The sequence below is a fragment of the Grampus griseus genome (genome assembly GCF_964374135.1).
Source record: "Grampus griseus genome assembly, chromosome: 2".
Taxonomy (NCBI): domain Eukaryota; kingdom Metazoa; phylum Chordata; class Mammalia; order Artiodactyla; family Delphinidae; genus Grampus; species Grampus griseus.
In genome coordinates this window covers 80,235,795-80,249,135 of record NC_139018.1, presented here as the reverse complement: position 1 = coordinate 80,249,135, position 13,341 = coordinate 80,235,795, and the positions used below count along the sequence as shown (strand labels likewise).

Here is a 13,341-nt window from a genome sequence, read left to right as displayed (position 1 = left end):
GGATCTTCCCAGACCGGGGCACAAACCCATGTCCCCTGCATCGGCAGGTGGGCTCTCAACCACTGCGCCACCAGAGAAGCCCAAGACAATAATTCTTGCTTGTCTTAGGAATGTTTTCCCTAATTATTCTTTGTTTCTCTTAAAAATATGGAAACTTGATTGGTATTGGTTGATTCCTGATTTATAACTTGCATATTCTTCTTGCTTGGTTTATGAATCGTCAGGCTACAGGACAAAAAATAACCAGTAAAATGACTTTCTCCATTTCCTCAGGTTTTACTTATAAATTATGTGCATCCTTTCTCCAAAGCTAAACAAAATTTCTTATCCAAATTCCCATTTCTTTTAGGAAGTCTGAATCAACAAGAAATCAAACAATATCACTTTTCTTTTATCTCAGACTTTCTATTTGGAATCAATTTTGTTTTTGGATCATTTTTATTGTCTCTTCTCGGTTTGTATGACATCCTTAACTCTTCGTTGCATCTGACAAAAGACATGCTCTGTTTTTTTCCTTTTTTTTAAATTAATTTTTATGTGGAATTCAGATGAGAAAGAATGCGGTATTGCTTTGACTGCCTGCCATAATATAAAATGTAGTAAAATGTACAGCTGGTGATAGTCTAGTTAGAATTTTTTAATGAAATATAAAGGAAAAGATCAAGTGCTTAATTTTTACATGCTGCATTTCATTTAAAAAATTCATGGTATCTTTTTGAATAATTTTTACTCATGCAGATGTTCTGAATATTGGAAACAGACGTTTATTTTATTTCCTTGGTTCCCATTTCACACTAAGCTTTTGCACAAAGAAGGTGGGCTGAATAGCTAAATTATTTGTGAGTCAGGATTCCAAGGGTAATTATTCTCAGATAATTGCCAAATGACTCATGGCAAGACTTTCAATAATGTGTACCTTGGTTTGTCTAGTCCAGATCTGGAGGATACTGGTCGTTTAACATAATAGAAAAGAACTTTAGGCTATTTAAGAAGACATGCATGTCAGTAAAAAATGTGTTGACTCTTGCAATAATAGACAGCCCCATTTATATGATTTCTTAGTTGATGAATCATTGCTGTAAGAACTGTGTTTCACAGATTTCAGAATTTTGAAATTTCTAAATAATCAAAAGTACTTTTTCTTTTTAGCTTAACACACATTATAAGAAATTCAGTCTAAGTCATTTAGAATTACGTGACTAGAAGTTATAATGGTGATTTAAGCTTTCCCCCCAAATTACCAGTATATAAAAATTTTGGCTCTGCGGCATGGTCCTCGGAGACGCTCGGCCTTGCCTTGTGCCAGCCATGGCCTACTACCTGAGAGCGGCGGCACATCCTACATGCCAGACGATAGACTCACTGCACAGCAGCTGTTCAACTGCACGGACAGTCTCACCTACAGCGACTTTCTCATTCTCCCCGGGTACGTCGACTTCACTGCAGACCAAGTGGACCTGACCTCTGCTCTGACTAAAAATATCACTCTGAAGACCCCACTGGTTTCCTCACCCATGGACACAGTCACAGAGGCTGGGATGGCCATAGTAATGGCGCTTACAGGTGGTATTGGCTTCACCCACTACAACTGTACATCAGAATTCCAGGCCAATGAAGTTCTTGAAGTGAAGAAATACGAGCAGGGATTCATCATGGACCCTGTGGTCCTCAGTCCCAAGGATCGAGTGTGGGATGTCTTTGAAGCCAAGGCCCGGCATGGCTTCTGTGGTATCCCCATCACTGACACAGGCCAGATAGGGAGCCACCTGGTGGGCATCATCTCCTTAAGGGACATTGATTTTCTCAAGGAGGAGGGGCATGACCAGTTTTTGGGAGTGATCTTGTTGAAGAGGGAAGACTTGGTGGTAGCCCCTGCAGGCATCACATTGAAGGAAGCAAATGAAATTCTGCAGCACAGCGAGAAGGGAAAGTTACCCACTGTGAATGAAGATGATAAGCTGGTTGCCATCATTGCCCAGACAGACCTGAAGAAAAACCGAGATTACCCACTGGCCTCGAAAGATGCCAAGAAGCAGCTGCTGTGTGGAGCAGCCATCGGCACTCATGAGGATGACAAGTATCAGCTGGACTTGCTAGTCCAGGCTGGTGTGGACGTGATGGTTTTGGACTCTTCCCAGGGAAACTCCGTCTTCCAGATCAACATGATCAAATACATCAAAGAGAAATACCCCAGTCTCCAAGTCATTGGAGGCAATGTGGTCACAGCTGCTCAGGCCAAGAACCTCACTGATGCTGGTGTAGATGCCCTGAGGGTGGGAATGGGCAGTGGCTCCATCTGCATCACTCAAGAAGTGCTGGCCTGTGGGCGGCCCCAATCAACAGCAGCGTACAAGGTGTGAGAATATGCACGGTGCTTTGATGTCCCTGTCATTGCTGATGGAGGGATCCAAAATGTGGGCCATATTGCCAAAGCTTTGGCCCTTGGGGTCTCCACAGTTATGATGGGCTCCCTCCTGGCTGTTACCACTGAAGCCCCTGGCGAGTTTTCTTCTCTGATGGGATCCAGCTAAAGAAATATCATGGTATGGGTTCTCTCGATGCCATGGACAAGCATCTCAGCAGCCAGAACCGATACTTCAGTGAAGCTGACAAAATCAAGGTGGCCCAGGGGCTGTCTGGGGCTGTGCAGGATAAAGGATCCATGCACAGATTTGTTCCCTACCTGATTGCCAGCATCTAGCACTCCTGCCAGGACATTGGTGCCAAGAGTTCAACCCAAGTCCAAGCCATGATGTATTCTGGAGAGCTCAAGTTTGAGGAGGGAACATCCTCAGCTCAGGTGGAAGGTGGTGTCCACAGCCTCCACTCATATGAGAAGCGTCTTTTCTGATAAGGGATACAGCACACCCTCGGCTTTTCAATAAAAGTTTGAAAAAAAAATTTTGACCAATGTCTTACTCTTTAGATAAAGTAGGGGTCCCTGGCTGGATAACTTACAGAGCTATGTGCCTGATAGTCATGGATAACCCATGTGTCAAAGTGATGATTTGCCAGCTTGGTTAATGAATGAATATGCAAAGGACCTCAGGATATGTTTTGTGAGTGATTATCATTATCAGTAATGATGAGAATGAATTTATTGTGAGTTAGGTTACTTTCCGTATTTAATAATCTTCATTTTTCAAAGTTATATCATTCTGGAAAGAAAAATTACTAATGGATTTCTATTTGACAAATCATCTTTTTATAATGCATATGATCCTTTAAAAAAGAATTATTTTCTCACTGCTATTTATCTTCTCCACATTGACCCTGCTAACAGGAAGAATATATCTGCTTGGGAAAGAGGAATCCCCAAATCTAGGCTTTGTTCTACTCTGTTTCCCACTAATCGATTCAAATAGATGTTAAAAAAAAAACTCCTCAAAAAAGAAAGTTCATTGTCTTGAATGACTACGTATTCTTGCTATTCATAAATTTCATTCTGTTTTCCTGATTTACCCAAAATAAGGCAGTTTTCCTGTTGAGGTTAATTTAGGATATGTAAAATAACCCCATCCTCTAAAAAACAAGGTTGAAATATTTTATCCTGGATATCAGTGACAGTCATTTGTTTTTCACTATATTTAGATTCTCTCAGTATTCTTCTTAAATCACAAGTTGATCAAGATTGTGATCTCATTTTGGTATAGTGTAAGGCTGTTGAGATGGAAAAGATTAAAAACCAAAACCAAAACCAAACAATTAAAAAATAACTTGTCCACTGTTTCTGGTCCCAGTTACCATATTGTGGTTAAAAGCAACTCCATATGATCTATCACTCTGATTCGTTTTCCCCTTGATTGTAAATGATAACCCAAATGTTCTTGGGCATACAAAAAAAAAACCAAGTTCATTCTAATTAAAAAAGTTTGTGGAAGTGTGTGGGAAGTACAGAATTGAATTAATTCTGTGCCCTTGGAAAATTTTGACATCTGTACCAAACGCAACACGTTTTCATCATTTTTAATATGGCCCCAGGAAGGATATGAGTCCAGTAGATTTCTCAATCCTGTGATAAGGAAAAAAACCTTTTGTTATTTTCTATCATTACTTGCTTCTTTCATCTCTCAATGGTAGTGCTATGGTGCAAGGTGGAAAGGGAAGTGGTCAAAGTTGAATAGCAGAGCAGAGTATCTTGTTATCTGGATGTCAGTGGTAGGCACAAGTTCACTCAGTGTAGAACCAAGTGAGAAAGACTAGGAGGGATGAGGAAATAGTGCAGGTTGCATAACCATACACACAGATCCATTCAGGAACCAAATAAAGGACCAAAAGCAGTAAAAAGTAAAAACAACAAATTCTGCCATTAAAATTCTCAAATTTCACATTTTTTTCTTGATAAAGAATGGGCATATGAGAGGGCATTTTAAAAATGACAAGTGATCAGAATTTCAACTATGGGAACACAACTAATGGTCAAAATTGTGAAATATTAGGCTTATTACATTAGTACTTTAGCAGGAAATAAATATTGCCAATGTTTGTGTGTTGGGGAAGCAGGAGTGGAACAGAAAGAAATGTGAAGGAAATTGCGCCTGTACAAAGTATAGATATTCGCCTTCTTGATATATTTCTCTCTGGAAATGAATGAAATAATGTGGTTTTGCCTATTCTTAATGTGACCAAATGACTTTTTCTTTAAAACAAAAATTGAGGGTAGAATTTCATCTTAATGGAATTAAGCAAATATATGTGCATGTGCAGTCACACGTGTGCATAGCTAAATAAACGCAATGATCAGTTTTGAGTTTAATGGGCTTCCAAGCTCAACAATCAAGCACTATATATATATATATATATTTTTTTTTTAACATCTTTATTGGAGTATGATTGCTTTACAATGGTGTGTTAGTTTCTGCTTTATAACAAAGTGAATCAGTTATACATATATCCCCATATCTCCTCCCTCTTGCATCTCCCTCCCTCCCACCCTCCCTATCCCACCCCTCTAGGTGGTCACAGATCACCGAGCTGATCTCCCTGTGCTATGTGGCTACTTCCCACTAGCTATCTGTTTTACATTTGGTAGTATATATATGTCCATGCCTCTCTCTCACTTTGTCAAAGCTTACCCTTCCCCCTCCCGGTATCCTCAAGTCCATTCTCTAGTAGGTCTGCATCTTTATTCCCGTCTTGCCCCTAGGTTCTTCATGACCATTTTTTGTTTGTTTGTATTTTAGATTCCATATATATATGTGTTAGCATACGGTATTTGTTTTTCTCTTTCTGACTGACCTCACTCTGTATGACAGACTCTAGGTCTATCCACCTCATTACAAATAGCTCAGTTTCGTTTCTTTTTATGGCTGAGTAATATTCCATTGTATATATGAAGCACTATAGTTTTTAAAGATAGGAAAATGAGATCCAGTAAAGCTGGCTTATCTTACACCTTTGACTCCTGATATGTTCTTCATACTGTACTTCTCTTTGGTGAGTGAGTGAATGAGGCCAAAGTGTGCTTCAATTGTCAGATTTTTATTTTCCCACTTTTCTGACTTCATGCGAGTGATGATCTCCCTGCACCTTTATTTCTAACATTGGGACTAAACTATCGCATCGTCCATCAACTCCTTTCTTGGCATGAATCAGTTAACACCTGTAAATCACTTTAAGTCATTGAGGGAAACGTGCGATGTAAATACAAGGTTAGTTGTGAAAAAAACCCCACAAAACCAGAAGCTAATTTCCTTCAAAAAGCGTTGATATTTAAGGAACATAATGCTAGCTTTGTCTAGCTGAGTTGCCAATATTTTGCAAACAGAAGTTTTATTGTGCCAGAGGCAGCAAGAACAGGTGAGCTTTTTCCTAATGAGACAGAGTGAAAAGGAAATATTGAGGCCTTTACAGTCCTAAAAGTGCAGGAGCAATAATGTGGAAAGAGAAGGCAAAGACAGCCAGGATTACTCTGACGATATTTAAGTTTGATTATCCTATTGTGATATCTTAAAATTATAAAGATAAAAACATCAACTTGTGGGTTTTAGACTTGGTTCTCTGACATCAGTGTTCGTAGGAATGGGTCATTGTATCCTTTATCCCCTTAGAATTCAGTAGGTTGTTTGCATATTAATGTTGTAGAATAGAGAAATCTTATATACTAGCTTTAACAAAACAAACAGAAGGGCCTCCTTAATTACTCATTTGTTTCTGTCTTTGAAATTCCCATTGTATATTAAAAATAACTAATGAAATACCTTGAGAAAAGACAGAAAGTATTTTTTACCTACTAAATAATGAATAGGGCAGTATGCTTCACGGTGAGCAAGGAATTCAAGATATTCGCTAGTTTTGCCGCAGATCCTCTTTACAAGGCTGGAAAATACCAAAATGCTGCCTTAATGATAAAACTATCTTGTATAAAAAGCAAAGAAATAGCTTAAGAAAAAAAAGCAGAGAAAGAGGGACAGAGAAAAAAAGGAAGGGAGGAAGGAAAGGACAGAGGGAGAGAAAGAGGAAGGAAGGAGAAAGACAAATAACAAATATCTGCCCTGCTTCAGCATTATTGGGAAGGGGAGGGACAGCATTTACCTCAGAGGGTTTTCACAGTTTTAAGAAGCTCTTAAGGTGGAATTGTTAATACAACGAAGTAGGAGGTCAAAATTCTCCATATAATTAATGGTAAAAATGTGGAAAAACTTATTTATACTAGATGGATCTATGGAGAGATATATAGGTCCCATGCTCTTCTCGGCTAGGTAAACGGGAATGGATGCCGGGGGGTAAATTTAGTCTAATCTGGTCATTTCAGTCTCATTTGGGTAAGTGCACAGTCTTTCACTTCCCTTTCCTCCTCTTTCCCAAGATGGGATCTGAGTGTATGAGATGGCCTAACACATTCTCGAGGGAAAGGGGTCCTTGGACCCATGAAGTCCGCCAGTTCCTCTGGTTTCTGTGAAAATGTCCCTTTGTGCTTGCCCAGCTGGCTGTCTTGGATAAAGTGATGGTCCACAGGTCTGCCAGTCTGGGGCTCTGTTGTTAAAGGCCCAGTGATGCCTCTTTGACATAAATCACAGCAAGATCTTTTCTGACCCACCTCCTAGAGAAATGGAAATAAAAACAAAAATAAACAAATGGAACCTAATGAAACTTAAGAGCTTTTGCACAGCAAAGGAAACCATAAACAAGATGAAAAGACAAACCCTCGGAGTGGGAGAAAATATTTGCAAACGAATAAATGGACAAAGGATTAATCTCCAAAATATATAAACAGCTCATGCAGCTCAGTATTCAAGAAACAAACAACCCAATCCAAAAATGGGCAGAAGACCTAAATAGACATGTCTCCAAAGAAGACATACAGATGGCCAAGAGGCACATGAAAAGCTGCTCAACATCACTAATTATTAGAGAAATGCAAATCAAAACTACAATGAGGTATCACCTCACACCAGTCAGAATGGCCATCATCAAAAATTCTACAAACAATAAATGTTGGAGAGGGTGTGGAGAAAAGGGAACCCTCTTGCACTGTTGGTGGGAATGTGAATTGGTATGGCCACTATGGAGAACAGTATGGAGGTTCCTTAAAAAAATCAAAATAGAATTACCATATGACCCAGCAATCCCACTACTGGGCATATTCCCAGAGAAAACCATAATTCAAAAAGAGTCTTGTACCCCAATGTTCATTGAAGCACTGTTTACAGTAGCCAGGTGATGGAGTCAACCTAAATGCCCATTGACAGACGAATGGGTAAAGAAGGTGTGGTACATATATACAATGGAATATTTCTCAGCCATAAAAAGGAACGAAATTGGGTCATTTGTAGAGATGTGGATGGACCTAGAGACTGTCATACAGAGTGAAGTGAGTCAGAAAGAGAAAAACAAATATCGTATATTAATGCATATATGTGGAATCTAGAAAAATGGTACAGCTGAACCGGTTTGCAAGGCAGAAATAGAGACACAGATGCAGAGAACAAACCTATGGACACCAAGGGGGGAAAGCGGGGTGGTGGTGGTGTTGGGATGAGTTGGGAGATTGGGACTGACATATATATACTAATATGTATAAAATAGATAACTAATAAGAACCTGTTATATGAAAAAATAAAATGAAATTCAAAAAAAGTTCAAGTCACATACCTAGCTTTTATTTTGCAAACTTCTGTCTAGGTGAAAGATTAAATGAAAACTTAAAGCCACTGATTTCTACAGAAGATATTGCAACATTACAATGTTAAAAGTCAATGTCAGCTAGAGGGGTGGGATAGGGAGGGTGGGAGGGAGGCTCAAGAGGGAGGGGATATGGGGATATATGTATATACATATAGCTGATTCACTTTGTTGTACAGCAGAAACTAACACAACATTGTAAAGCAATTATACTCCAATAAAGATATTAAAAAAAAAAAAAAAGGCCCAGTGATGCATCCTGGCTGCTGTGGCCCTCATTGCAGCCTCACACAGTTCCCCTCTGAGTCTCTGCCTGGACTCACTCTGCAGCAGCCAACTCCCATGATGAGCCTCACTGAGAATCTTGCTGGCTCTCAACTCAGATGTTCTCTGAGTTCCTTCTTCTAGAGACTTCTAGGTCCCATCCATACATAGCATATTAACAAAAATGGTTCAGGAAAACTACACTCAGGCAACTCTTCTGCCTAATTTCTGTGCTATCACTGTCAAATTAACTTTTCTATGGCCACCTCATTGGTGTGCCTGGAATGGGGTTACCTGTGAACCAGTTTCCTCCTAGAGTCCTTCAGGCTGATATTCACCTCAATTTATCTGATGTAATGTCCTCTTTCCAGACTCAATTCAGAGAAGGGAATTCACTTTTCTCAACCCTAACTTCTCATGCTCCCTCCTCCTTTTTCTTCTCAGAACCCTCCAAGGCTGAATGAGGCAAGATTTTTAAAAAAATACTTCCTCTTACTTTGTTTTTCTTTGTTTGTCTGTTTCCAGCCTTTAAAAAAAAATTTATTGGAGTATAGTTGCTTCACAATATTGTGTTAGTCTCTACTGTAGAGCAAAGTGAATCAGCTATACGTATACATATATCCCCTCTTTTTTGAATTTCCTTCCCATTTAGGTCACCACAGAGCACTGAGTAGAGTTCCCTGTGCTATACAGTAGGTTCTCAATAGTTATCTGTTTTATACATAGTATCAAGAGTGTATATATGTCAATCCCAATCTCCCAATTAATCCCACTCCCCTTTCCCCCTTGGTATCCATACGTTTGTTCTCTATGTCTGTGTCTCTTTCTGCTTTGTTAATAAGATCATCTATACCATTTTTTTTCTAGATTCCACATATATGTGTTAATATACGATTTTTTTTTTCTGTTTCTGACTTACTTCACTCTGTATGACAGTCTCTAGGTCCATCCATGTCTCTCAAATGACCCAATTTCATTCCTTTTTATGGCTGAGTAATATTCTATTGTATATATGTACCACATCTTCCTTATCCATTCCTCTGTTAATGGACATTTAGGTTGCTTCCATGTCCTGGCTATTGTAAATAGTGCTGCAATGAACATTGGGGTGCATGTGTCTTTTTGAATTATGGCTTTCTCTGGGTATATGCCCAGTAGTGGAATTTCTGGGTCATATGGTAGCTCTATTTCTAGCTTTTTAAGGAACCTCCATGCTGTTCTCCATAGTGGCTGTATCAAGAAAAGGGAACCCTCATACATTGTTGGTGGGAATGTAAATTGATATTCCCTCTTACTTTGTAACTGAAACTTCTTCTATATCCTGGTCTCCTTTTTTCTGAACTTCAGCCTTTTTGCTAAGTATTATTCAAGGATAGGAATGGAAAAGAGGAAAAGAATGGCCTAAATATCAGGGAAACTTAGTTTGCGAGGTCTTTCCAAAATATCTGACCCATTACATTGCACTAGTAACAAAGCTGCCAAGAAATTGGAGATTATGGATCATGGAAGGGTGATGTAGGAAAGGGCTTTAGTGACACAAGGCAGCAATGGGGTTAAAGAGGACGTTGGCTGGTCAGAAATTCCACTGGGAGGATTGGCAGAAAAAATTTAAATTGCTTATTAATCTGTGCTGTACTTCTCCATTCTGTGCAAACCTATAATAACATTTTATCACATGCAATAGATGTGATGAAGCAGAGCTCCGTGCTTTGCATAGACTGGGGCAGGAAGGAGAACAACTCCAGGAAGCAAATGATGAGCAAAGTCCTAGAGAATAAAACAGAGGACGCGAGTTCAAGGGTGATATCATTCAGGAGAATTAAAGCTATTTGCCTTTCTGCCTCCACTACACTGGCATCTCCTATGAAATTCCCAGAAATGAAAAAGTGAACAAGAAATCCCTCAGTGGTGAAGTTACTGTTTTGTTTTGCTTTGTTTTAATTCTCAAGTTCCCTCTACAATCAAACCACATAATCTGGTAAGACACAATTAAAGCACATTTAATTACATGGAGTTTCCTTGAGAGCAGAATTCGATTTAGGACACGTACATCTTTTACATTAGCTAAAAAGGGTCTATTTGCTTTATCTGAATGTATTTCTGAATTGAGTGTCATAATGGGGTACTAGAATAGTACTTTAAAGGTCAGCATCAACCTTAAATATTCTTAGAAAAATACAGTACCAGCAGGTCATCTGATATAAAGGAAAATTACTTTTAGGTCTCTTGATATTCCACCTGTATCTTAAAGTAAGATTTTAAGAGCCTGCAGATTTTACCAAATGTGTTTTGATATCACTGGAAAGATACTTGGCCAGTGTTTGTCTGCATCATTTATTATCCCATTTATTTTTCTTTCTCTGCCTCCACTCTGGGCTCTGTAGGAAGAACTTATTTGCTATAAAGTCATTTCCAAGTTGTGCTTTCCTAACTGTATTCTTTTCAGAGATAATTAATTCCAGAATTTTCATCTATTCTTTTACAAAAGCTAGTACCATTTTCATTAATCATTTTTGTTCTCGCTCATCTCTGGACTTTCTTTATGGCTTCTGAAACCCTGCATTTTCAAAGGGAACAGCCAATTATTAATTTATAATTTTTTGCAAAGTAAAAAGCATTCTCATTTTTTCTGTCTTTTAATTTAGTATAATGACTCATTTGCCTGCTTGACCACTGCATTTTATGCCATAAAATAGTCATGTGCAAAATGACATTTTAGATGTGAGTTGGAAAGATCTGTGTTTCATTAGGATCCCATAATGTGAGTGACTCTTTGGTACTGTAGCATGGCGGGGAGCCTGTTTTATAATGGTATATTTGAAAGATATATTTATTGTTCCCCCTCAAGAAAAAACCAAGAAGAGAAGGAAAAATAAAGTTAAACTTTAGTCTTGGGGCAGAATCCCTGGGGTACATTTGGGGCCATCAAAAATCTGACCCCTCTTCCCAAACGAAAGCAAAACTTCCAGGAGTTCTTAGTCAGCTTATAAACAAAGAGGAGAACATACAGAAGTAATGAAATTTCCAACTGTGGAGAAAAGCACTCATTTATTTTTTTAAAATCAGGGAATGATTGATGTGGTTGCAATTTGATGTTTTCTTTTAAAGAAATTCTTTATTTCACTGTTACTCCCCTACCACCCGCCCCCACTCCTTCCTCCAGATAGTTTATAACGAAGCAATACTCACCTTATTCAGACTTCCAGTGTTGGATTAAAAGAAAGTTTCTTTCTATTTTCTGTAGGTCCTATTCTCCACTCCCTAGTAACTCTACATTTGTTACAATAATGCAAATTGTGACGAAGTCCTGGCTAATTTTTACCCCTAAACTTCCAATTGCTTTTGAGGTACCTGGTTATTTCTTTGAACGTACTCCTCTTTTAGGCAAACACCTACAACACGGTTGGTTATGTGTTAGCTGAACTCTGGCAATCTCTGAATTTTTATTAAAACATGAATTAGGAAGAGAGGTTTATTTTTTGTGTGTGGTGAGACTGACTTTATTAAAGTATGACTAAAGAATTTCTGTGCTTGTGACAACACTGCTTTAAAACTCACACTGCCGCTTTTTAATTAAAGATTTTTAATTTGGTTTCTCAAGGCAGGTTTGGGAGGGCTTCACACAGAAGACAAGTAGTTTATAATTTCCTTCTAGAATGTCCAATGTTAAGATCTTTCTAAAGTACACACTGACACACACATAGACACCAGAGAGGTAGAAGCTCCTTTCTGCATCATATTTTTCGTGTCTTTAGAAAGATCCTGTAAGTCAGAGTGTGAATTTTATCGGAGCTGAGGGTGAGAAGCATCCCTCTTTTTTCTTGCTTTTTCTAGAAAAGCCCCCTTAGGGATTACAGTAAGAAGGGTCTTCAATGAGATTAATGGACGACAAATAGTATAAAGCGGCTAAGACATGCCCTGGCCCTTCAGGCATTCAGAACGGCACTTGGAGATCCTTAATATTATGTGGTTCTTTGTAATAGGAACCAAATTCAAAATCCTAGAGTGTCAGCCACCAAGCAGGTTCAAAAGTTTGCTCTAATATATGGTGATATTTTTTGTTTCGGTTACCTGGGAACTTTCAGTGAGGGGCTGCTTCGTTCCTTTCTACTTCTGCTACGTGGACCCCCTTGTTGCTGGTGTCTACTTAAAACCATTTATAACTCTACCAGATGTTTCTGATTTAGAAAGAGTACTTTTTGAACCATTTCTTTCTAACTTCCTTCCCCCTCACACCCCCCGCCCCCTGCCTCGCTCCTCTCAGGAGCTAATTCCAGTCAGGTTGGAAATTACAAAGCATGTTGTTTAGTGCCAGGAATGATGTGCTGACCGACGAGCAGAGGTAGGGCTTGAACTGGGGTCCTGAGGAACAGACTTCAATAGATTAGAGTATCAGTCTACTGAGAAATGTGCCATGCAGAAGCTTGATTTCCCTTCAGTCCAACTTAATTTTTCAGACTCTGTAACTGAGACTGGCAGTTCTGAGCCCCTTGTTCCTTCAGAACAATTTATCAGCACAAGGTCAGAGAATTCTTTTGGGCCTGTTTCTCATGAGCGGTGATAATTATGCATATAGACAGCCCTACTCATATTATGTAATGTACTGAATGAAGTGGGGAGAATGGTTTTGATTTAAAATCAGAAGCACCGTCACCAGACCCAAATATGTCCAACATCCAACTAACCCAGGAATCACCTCTCATGTTCTGGATCAGATCCATCAACACACCCCCCAATGAAGACACATCCTTCTCTTTATGACTATTGATGGGCTTTCAGCCTGACAATTCAGAAATGTGCCATTGACGTAGGCCACATTCAGAGGAGAACGCCTTCTGGGATTTCTCAGTCATCGACCTAAGTGGGGGTGATTTGGTGGCAGGAAATGTCTCCAGATAATGCATTCTTCTAATTTCTTTTGCAAATACTCTGCATTTTAGCTATTAATCAGGG

At 39.1% G+C, this 13,341-nt stretch overlaps 1 pseudogene across 1 annotated transcript; it reads left to right on the top strand.

The window, feature by feature from the left end:
- The first annotated feature begins 1,308 nt into the window (after positions 1-1,308).
- Positions 1,309-2,901, top strand: LOC309818388 (inosine-5'-monophosphate dehydrogenase 2-like; annotated as a pseudogene). The gene has a single exon. The product of its transcript is annotated as an inosine-5'-monophosphate dehydrogenase 2-like (transcript).
- The last annotated feature ends 10,440 nt before the right edge of the window (positions 2,902-13,341 follow it).